This window comes from Adiantum capillus-veneris, chromosome 23, assembly GCF_014529385.1.
Source record: "Adiantum capillus-veneris isolate H3 chromosome 23, ASM1452938v2, whole genome shotgun sequence".
Taxonomy (NCBI): Eukaryota; Viridiplantae; Streptophyta; class Polypodiopsida; order Polypodiales; family Pteridaceae; genus Adiantum; species Adiantum capillus-veneris.
The window spans coordinates 141992995-142003434 of record NC_140953.1 but is presented as its reverse complement, the minus strand read 5'-3'; the positions used below and the strand labels follow the sequence as shown (position 1 = coordinate 142003434).

Sequence of the window (10440 nt, the reverse complement as noted above, 5' to 3'; positions counted from 1 at the left end):
AAGAATTGTTAGGTTAGCTATTTCACTTTGGCTAGGTGATAGGTCGAAGAGAAATTTAGCCTTGTTCCTAAATTCTCAAAGAGACCCTTCCAAAAATTACTGGTCATTCTAGGATCTCTATCCGACACTATGGACATTGGCAAGCCATGGTACTTGAAGATTTGTGAAATGAAGAGGGTTGCCATTTAATGGGATTTGATAGTCTTTTTGACAGGTATAAAATGAATGCGTGAAGCTCATTGGCTCATGTCAAGCCTAGCCAATCACAAGCCTAGGTCATTTCAAGAAATAGGGGTAGCCTTTGGACAAGTGTCCTCCTTTCCCATTTGAGAGAGAGGACTTGAATAATGCTTAAAAAATTAATTAAACAAACTAAATTCTCATTGGACCCCTTAAGACGCCAACCAATAGGCTTTAGGCACCTTATGAGGGCAACATGGGGAGGAGCTTGACATGTGTCCTTGTTGCCTCATTTGTCTTGGGCTTGCCTTGAGTGTAATTTCGGCGCCACATTATCGGCGTCACTGGCGGGCGTCGGTGTATGTGTGTGTATGCATGGAGGGAGATATAAAGTTTTTAAAATTTTTCATTTTCAAATTTCCGACGCCTATTCCGGCACCTGTTCCGACGTCAGCGCACATGCACTTTCCAATGCTTGCTCCGACGCCTATTGCAATGCCTAAGCCAACTTCCATACCGACGGCACCTGCAAAAAACAAAACCGCGGGCTTTCTCTGTGCATTTCTCTTCTTCTTGCGCGTTTTCTCAAGCTCTCTTCTTCCTCATCTCTCACAGATCTGGTGCGAAACAAGCTGTCGAAAGTGTGTGTGTGTGTGTGTGTGTGTGTGTGTGTGTATGTGTGTGTGTGTGTGTGTGTGTGCGTGTGCGCGTGTGCGCGTGTGTGTGTGTGTGTGTGTGTGTGTGTGTGTGTGTGTGTGTGTGTGTCTCTCTCATGCTCCTACTTGTAGGGATCGCCCCCCCTTGTGTAGGGATCTATGTTGACTTTGGCACATCTCACCCCTTAAGCACCTTAGTCATGAAGCTCCTCAAGCTCCTAAGGCATAAAGCATAAAGCATGACAAGCACCTCAAGCACCTTAGTCATCAAGCGTGACAAGCACCTCAAGCATAAAGCATAAAGCATGACAAGCACCTCAAGCACCTTAGTCATAAAGCATGACAAGCACCTCAAGCACCTTAGTCATCAAGTGTGACAAGCACCTCAAGCACCTTAGTCAGCTTAAGCACGACAAGCACCTCAAGCACATGCTTAACTTGTCTAAGGTCTAAAATACCCTAAGGTCCTAGGTCTAAGGACTTTTAACACTAACCTTTGGAGGTCTTTAATGAAGCTAACCCTAAGGTATTTTAAGCTCCATTATCTTGTCAATTCTCTTTGATAGACCATCTCCCTTTTGGACCCGTTTCCTTCTCTCCCTTTGGTCCCATGATGAGCTAGATCTAAAAGCACATTTCTATATTCTAACTCTTGTTCCCATTTATTTTCACACATTAAATGATCAGTTCAAATATGAGAAAATCATTTGGGTAGTTAGATATTAGATTTTATGAGATTACCTCTCTCTTGAAATCATAGTCGTCCTTGATTATGAGGTAGAGAAGATAAAGCCTTAGTCATTTTTCCTAGCGGGTAAAGGATCCCTTTTTAACCTACAATGCCATTCCAAAATGTATGACTAATCCATTTGGTGCTTGGGAGACTTAGCTGCCACAAGCATGTCTGCTCTTTAGTCCATATCATACTTTCCAAAGTAGAGTGACAAATTTGACTTGGTGTTTGGGAGACGTCGTCATCACAAACATGATTCTAAGCATGCATACTACTCAAATTTATGCACAATAAAAAGAGAGATCTAATCTTGTAAGACAAAAACATTGATCATTTAAAAGAAACATTTACATTTGCTTACTCTAGTGTAGCATTGTAAGCGTTGACAAGGTTCATACTATACTTAAGTTGTTTTCCTTGCATCCATCTAGCATCTTCAAAAGGATATTTTTTTATTTAATAAGATATCGTTGGATAATCTTACCATGCCATAGTACCTTTTCCTCATGTCGAAAGATAGCTTTGTGTTTTAGAACCTCTTCTTGATCTTCAATCTCTGGGGGGTCTTCAATAATTGGTTCAGTTGGTGGCTCTCCTTTGCAAGGCTTTAGTAGGCTCACATGAGAAGCATTGTGTATGAGCCAATGGTTGGGCAACTTGAGTTGATAGGCCATCTCATTTATTGGTTTTAAGACTTGAAAAGGACCATAGTATCTTTTTGCTAATTTAGCATAATACTTTTGGTGGCCTGTAGGATTTTTGCTCGTAGTTTGCCTTAATCGAGCCTCAGGAAACTTAAGTAAGACCCAATCATTTTCTTTGAACATTAAGCCCCTTTTGTGCTTGTTAGCATCATTTTTTTGCTTCTATTGGGAGATGGATTATAGCCTCCTTAATCTTTTGGAAAGATTCTTGTACGTCTTGGCTATACTCATCAACAGCAGCGAAGATTTCCCATGTACCTTAAGTAGCAAGGGACTTTTAGGTCTTCCCTCAATGATTTCAAAAGGTGCCTTTCCTGTAGTAGTATGGATAGTGTTATTGTATGCATACTTTACAAGTGGTAGATACTTCTCCCATTGTGAGCATTGATCTACTTCTGTTACATTAGTCTATATTAGTAGTCAAGAATCGTAAGGTTAGCTATCTCACTTTGGCCATCCGTTTGTGGGTGATAGGCCGAAGAGAAATTCAACCTTGGACCTAGATTTTCAAAGAAACCTTTCCAGAAATACTGGTCATTCTAGGATCTCTATCTGACATGATGGATGTTGGCAACCCATGGTGTTTGAAAATTTGGGATACGAAGAGGGTTGCCATTTAGTGTGCCTTAATGGTCTTTTTGACAGGAATAAAGTGCGCTTGCTTGCTAAACCTGTCGATTATTGTCCATATTCCCGTATTCCCATGGAGAGAGTTAGGTAATCCAAAGATAAAATCCATGGATATACTCTCCCATGGAGAATTAGGAATTGGCAATGGCTGGAGTAATCCAGGTTGCTTCCCTCTATCATACTTTGTCTTTTGGCATACCACACATTTTGAAACATACTCTTGTATGTCCACTTTCATGGTGGACCAATATAAATATGTCTCTACTCCTCGAAGAGTAGGTTGAATCCCTCTATGCCCCGCATAGGGAGGAGCATGGGATTCATACATCACTTTCTCACCAAGGGAGTGAGTAACACATAGTCCGTTGCCATGGAGAAGATAACCATCCTGCAAGGTGAATGGTTCCTCTTTCTTCCCTAAGGCAAGGGCTGACATTATGTCCTTAAAATCAAAGTCATAGCATACTCATCTGTCATGGAAGATAGATCATTGTGAGTTGCTATAGACACCACATTTGCCCTTGCTTGAGCACCTTCATGTGCAAAATCAAAGTTGTCAATATTCATTCTACTCTCTTTATTATTGTTAGCTATGCTAACTAAACCTATGTATATGCTACTTTGTGCTTTAGTACCCTCAAAAACCTTAGTTGCTAGCTCTCAAGAAGCCACACCCGTGGTTTAGAGGCTATTGATTGCAAAGAGTAGTGGAGAGGGTCTAACATTGCTTGATTGATTATGGTTCCTGTTGAGCTTGCTAGTATCTCAATAATGGTTAATAAGCCGAAGGCAAGCCCCGAAAGACTCCTTTATCAAGTCTATAGTTCCCAATGTGTACCTTGAACTAAGTTCTTTTCAACCAGGTTAATAGATCCATGTCCCACTTACCCTCTTGCAATGAACATGTCCAACCTTTCATGGAAAACTTAAGGACCTCTCTTCTTGTAATAGAGGCTTGTTGTCTCTTGAAAGCTCCATTGGCAATTACAGTATCTCCCATCTCAAATGTTTGAATGCCTAGCTTAGTGGCCAACTCCGTTGATATGAAGTTGTGAAAAGAGCTAGGGTCAAAAAGGATGAAGTCATCATGCTCCCTCACCTTTCCCCAAGCATAGGGAAGGGATGACCCTTTGCAATGAGCATCCTCTTTTGGAGCTTTGTCCGTGGAAGCTCTAGGAGTCTCATTTCGTGCATTTCTTTTGGGACAATAACGATAACCATGCCCTTGCTCCCCACACTTGAAACATTTATGATCCTTTTGAAAAGCCTCTAGCTCTTCGGGAGAGTTTATTTTTACCTTTGTAAACTCCCTTCTCCTTGGTCTTGTTGTTCTTGTTGTTGTTGTTGGAGCTACCTTGGGAAGAGTTTTGAGCATTGTTCTTCCCTCTTGAATCATTTCGGTGTTTTTTTTTCCATGGGCTTGGCATTCCTTTTAGTCCCTTGTTGGAAATTAATGCAAGAAGCAACCATAGTGTGGTGGATGACTGCGATGATAGTGCTAAGCCATTGTGAGTTGACATACTTGGCCACTTCTTCAGGTAATCCCGCACAAAATTGTTGCTTTTTCTTGCTAAAGTTTATCTTTTGAAAGACTATAGCTTTGAGATGTAAATCCCAAAACTTGTCCACATATTTTTGGATAGACTCGTTGGAGAGTAGCTTCAAACTCCGCCATTCGGTGAGCACTTTATCTTTGGTTTCGCTTGCAAGGAATTGTTGCATGATGGAAACCCGTAAAGTTTTCCATGTCTTTGGAGCTTTCCCATTGCCACGAAGGCTAGACACCATTGTCGAGCAGATTTTTGAAAGTGCATAGCTACATAACTTAGCTTGGAGGACTTTGTGATGCCCTCATCTCCAAAGGCTGCATCAAATTACTAGATGAAGGACAAAAATTTGTATGTAGCACCAAAGGTGCCATCATAGGTGAGAAAAGAGATACTCTTTTCTCCCTCTTTGAACTCCTTAAGCTTGTAGGACCTTTTCCAAGCAGCATAGGATTTGCGATGTCCTCTCCTCTTGTATTCTCTAGGAGAATAACCATTGCTTTCATCGGAAGAGGAGGAAGATAACGAAGAACGAGAAGAGGGTTGTAAGGCAGGGTTGCCCATAGCTTGTTGCAACCTAGTAACAAGATAGTTCACAAACATTGAGGCATCATCAGTAGCAACTTCATCTGCAAAATCAAAGTTGTCAATATTCATTCTACTCTCTTTATTATTGTCAGCAACCATGCTAATTAAACTTATGTATATGCTACTTTGTGCTTTGGTACCCTCAAAAACCTTAGTTGCTACTCTTCTTTACCTTTGAAAATTAGCTCTCAAGAAGCCATGCCTGTGGTTTAGAGATTGTTGATTGCAAAGAGTAGTGGAGAGGGTCTAGCATTGATTGGTTTCATGTTGAGCTTGCTAGTAGCTCAATAATGATTAAGCCGAAGACAAGCCCCGAAAGACTCCATCATTAAGTCTATAGTTCCCAATGGTGTACCTCAAACTAAATCCTGTTGAACCAAGTTGATAGATCCCTGTCCCACTTACCCTCTTGCAATGAACATGTCCAACATTTCATGGACAACTTACGGACCTCTCTTCTTAAGCAAGAAAAGAGAAACCAATAGCTATGATACCAATGTAATGGAATATGTCTATAACATTGACTGTTTTGCAGAAATTGAAATAACAATAGTGAGCGTTTCCTTTAAGAGAATTCTTAAAGAGCATAACAAGAGTAAATGATTAAAGGTAGCAAGATGTACAACTAATTATCTTGGCATGAACAATACTTGTAATAGAGAGAGAGAGAGAGAGAGAGAGAGAGAGAGAGAGAGAGAGAGAGAGAGAGAGAGAGAGAGAGAGAAAGGATTAGAGAAATTGACAACAATTGAGGACCGGACTTATGTGGAGTTGGTCCCCCCTCCAAACACCTTTTGTATTATAGATTCTCCCAATAAAGAGGGACTTGGTACAATACAAGTTTGTGTTCCTTGAATCCTCGTTGGTGTAATGAAGATGGTAGAATTCATACACCAAAATTATGCCCTTAATTAACTTGCAAAATCATTAACATGACCTCAAACATCTTCAAAGGAGAAGAGAGCTAGCACGGAGTGAGGGAAGGGAAGAGGAAGAAGAAGTAACATACGAGAAAGATATAGTCTCCTCACTTGTATTACTCTTGTAGCTTAGCATAGCATAGTATCATAGTAATGGAGATGAAGAAGATGACAAGCTTTTGCTGGCTCTTGGTTGGATTTGCATTCGAGGGTGTATATCTTGCAAGCACACCCCTCCTTGCTTGGGTCGACCCCTCCTTCTTGTAGCTCATGCTTGAAGCTCATTGGCTCATGTCAAGCCTAGCCAATCACAAGCCTAGGTCATTTCAAGCAATAGAGGTAGCCTTTGGACAAGTGTCTTCCTTTCCCTTTGCTTTGACTATCTATTTGTGGGTGATAGGCTGAAGAGAAATTCAACCTTGGACCTAGATTTTCAAAGATACCTTTCCATTACTGGTCATTCTAGGATCTCTATCTCACACGATGGATGCAATCCATGGTGTTTGAAAATCTAGGATATGAAGAGGGTTGCCATTTGGTGTGCCTTTTTGACAGGAAGAAAGTGTGCTTGCTTGCTGAACTTGTCAACTATTGTCCATATTCCCGTATTCCCATGGATAGAGTTAGATAATCCAAAGATAAAATCCATGGATATACTCTCCCATGGAGAATTAGGGATTGGCAATGGCTGGAGTTATCTAGGTTTCTTCCCTCTATAATACTTTGTGTTTTGGTATACCACACATTTTGAAACATACTATTGTATGTCCACTTTCATGGTGGGCCAATAAAAATATGTCTCTACTCCTCAAAGAGTAGGTCGAATCCCTCTATGCCCCGCATAGGGAGGAGCATGGGATTCATACATTACTTTCTCACAAAGGGAGTGAGTAACACATAACCTGTTTCCATGGAGAAGAAAATCATCCTGCAAGGTGAATGGATCCTCTTTCCTCCCTAAGGCAAAGACTGATATTATGTTTTTAAAATCAGGGTCACTAGAATACACTTCTATCATGGAAGATAGATCATTGTGAGTTTCTATGGACACCGCATTTGCCCTTGGTCATCCTGATAGTGCATCGGCCCCTTGATTATGCTTACCAACATTATGAAAATTTAATTGCAAAAGAAAAGTTGCCCACCTCATTTGTTTGTCGGAAAGCTTGGTTTGCGTCATGAAGTACTTGAGACTTTGGTGGTCCGTTTGTAAGATGAATGGAGTTCCCAAAAGATAGTGCTTCCATGTGTCTAGGGCATGTAGAATAGCTAGTATCTCTTTCTCATATATGCCCAACACTCGGTCATCAGTACGTTGTCCAATGTGTAACGATTGTGAAGATGTATGCTCTCCAATGTGCAACGATTGTGAGGATTGGTTCTTCCTACTCAAAAAACTACAACTTTTCACATTATTACAATTTTACCTTTATAAGAGAAGTGAGCACCAACTATCTTCAAATCAACAATAGCGATTGAAACATCACAAAAGACTAGCTGGCAATAAGATGCATGCTCTTCAACTTTTAATTATTGTCACACACACACACACACACACACACACACACACACACGAGTGTGAAGGCCTTGCAAGTTAGAGACTATGCAGAAGTGAGTGCTCTTCTGCTTATGTGGATACCACACATTGGTGAGCTTTTCACGTAAGCAAAATGATACGCAAACATATATCATTTTCACGTAAGTGAAAATGATACACAAAAATGATTTAGGACGGACTTCATATGGCCAACCTGAAAAGTAGGGCATGAAGCATGTTGATAGGTTTTGATCTCCTACTAGCATGGTTAGAGCCCATTGTCAATGCACTTGGCTTAATTGAGAAAGTTTTACATCATTACTCTAAAGCTTTTGAGTGTGAACCTTTTCCCCTGCTTTCTCGTATATTTTTTGTGATAAGTTCTTGCTCATGAAAAATAAAGTTAGCCTATTACTTTCAAAGATTTGTTCTTCCCCTACATACACTATTCCCCTCCTACCCATCCCCCCCCCCCCCCCCCCCCCCCCCCCCGCGGCTCCTTCCCCTCTACAACGTCTTAGAAAACGTGTAAGCAGTTCACCTCCTTCCCTTACCTTTCTTGGCCTATCAAACACCTGCACACACGAATTACTCCTCCCCCCCCCACCCGCCCCTCAAATATAGCACGAAGTAATCCTCCTCCACCTCAAAAAACCCTGCTAGGAGCGTACTACTCCTCCCTTGTCTCAAAAAGACTTGAAGGGGCTCATCCCCAGCTCGCACAACAATGTTGTGAATGAGTGTCGATGAAAAGTAGGATTCAAAGGGGTTGGGAGGTAGGCGAGAGAGCAAATGTGTGTGTGTGTGTGTGTGTGTGTGTGTGTGTGTGTGTGTGTGTGTGTGTGTGTGTGTGAGAGAGAGAGAGAGAGAGAGAGAGAGTCGTATGCAACCTATCTAATAGAGCAAGGGAGAGTGGGGAGAGAGAGAGAGAGAGACCACAAGAGTTGCAAGAGACACGCATGGGAATCTTGAGAGATTCGTCTTGAATTGGGTGGTCCTATCGACCTTAGTCCCTCGTGATAAAAGTGGAAACAACAGGTAATTTTTGCACGTTCGCTTGAAGAAACATCTATAGCCAGTGCCAAAAGGTGTTTGATTGATGTGGGGGGTGAATTTTTTTTAATTTTATTTTTTACCATAAGCGCGAGAAAATTTATATTAGAAGAGCAAAAAGTTTACAAATTGACAGTGATCAGGAGGACTACATCCGGCTTAAACCAGTTCAAAGACATAGACCCACATGACCCAGTACAAAGACATGTATATACAATGACCCAAGATTTCCACCACATATCACATTCCATCTAACTTATCAATTTCCGCCTGAAGCCGTTCCATGAAGTAGCGCCCTTCATTGATCCTATCTTCAAGGTGAGTAATTTCAATGTCAAGCTCGTTCTCCCAGTCATCCTGAGCCAATGTCTTGTCCCCCAAAGTACTACCACCAACTCCCCAAGACTGGACTCGGTCATAGAAGTGTTTGGAGTCTTTCAGGATTTCCTTCTTGGTCCGATAGAGTGTAATTTGATCATGATATATCTTCATATCCTGCACATTAAGAGAAGAGAATTGTTTTCATTCTAGGTGTCTGGTAAGCAACCTCAAATAGTTTACAGCTTCTTAGATGCCAAATCAGCCACAAGAACTTATTCCAAAACACGGATAGAACTCCTACATAGTCCCCCAAAAGAAGTTGTTTCCAGGAGGGTGAGAAGCCAAGAGTTCGGGTCAAAGGGGCCAGAATATTTTTGTTACAGGGACAGGCCAAAAATAAGTGGCCTATGTCCTCGAGGAACCTATTACATCTGTAGCATATCCCAAGACTAAGATTGGCTTTGAGAGCTCTCTTCCCTGTCCATAGAGCCTTATGAAGAATTAGCCAAAGCAGCACTGACTTTTTAGGCTCTATTGAGGGTGCCCAAATGTGAGTGAACTTGAACTCCCACTATTTTCAAGAGTATCCAACTCGCCACCTTCTGTTTAACGTGCCCGGGATAGCATCAGCCACCCTATTATGGTCGCAAACTGGATTTTTGTAGTTTATACTGACCTGCCCAAACAAATGCTTGAATGTCAAGGGGAAGGGCATCTTGAAGGGTCCATGATAAAATAATTAGGAACACACGAGTCCTTGATCTGATGAGCTGAACATCCCAAGGTTTAATTCTGAATAATTTGAGGGCCAGTTGGAGATCATCCATCCAGTTTCTAGTAACAGGATCCCATAACTGGGACCACGTTTTGAGGCCCTTTTTATGGAGGATCAGTGCTCTCCTGGCAGCAGAAGAGGGTAGAGGGGGGATATCCAAGCATGGCCACCAAATGGAATCAATAGGTGGAACAGAGTATTTGTGCTTTGAGATGGTATTCAAACGTATGCCGGTCCTATGTCTGTTCCAAGCTTGGATAATCGACCTTAAGTGATCTAAACCAGCACAGGTAATGGGTTTATTCCCAAAAAACAACACTGTAGTAGGCAGATGGGACCAGCTAGATCCATCAATCTGAACATGTCCAATTTTTTGAACAAAAATCTAGCCCATTCCTCTGTTGGTTGGAGGAGAGCAGAGATCACCAGTTTGATGGCCATTTTATCTGCTATATAGTTGAGATTTTGGATACCTAATCCACCTTTCTCTCTAGGGAGAGTGCATATATCCCATGAGACCTTAGAAATGTTCTTAGCAAACGGGTCTCCTACCCATAAGAAGTTCCTACAAATTTGGGTGATCCTCATTAAATGGCACTCAGCTGGTCTCCAAAAACCCCAAAAAAAAAGAACAATAGCATTCATAAAATTCTCCCTACTAGGGAGTGTTGGAATCCTATCCACCGATTGAGTTTCGACTGGATTTTTTCACACACCCAATCCCATCTGGTTTTGAGCATGACCATTGGAATCCCAAGAAGACTGAAAATTTCTCCTTCTTTGAGAACTTTACATC

General features: G+C 41.5%; 1 pseudogene; it reads right to left on the bottom strand.

Moving 5' to 3' along the window:
• Positions 1-8083: 8083 nt before the first annotated feature.
• LOC147428727 (uncharacterized) lies at positions 8084-8599 on the bottom strand (annotated as a pseudogene).
• Positions 8600-10440: the final 1841 nt, after the last annotated feature.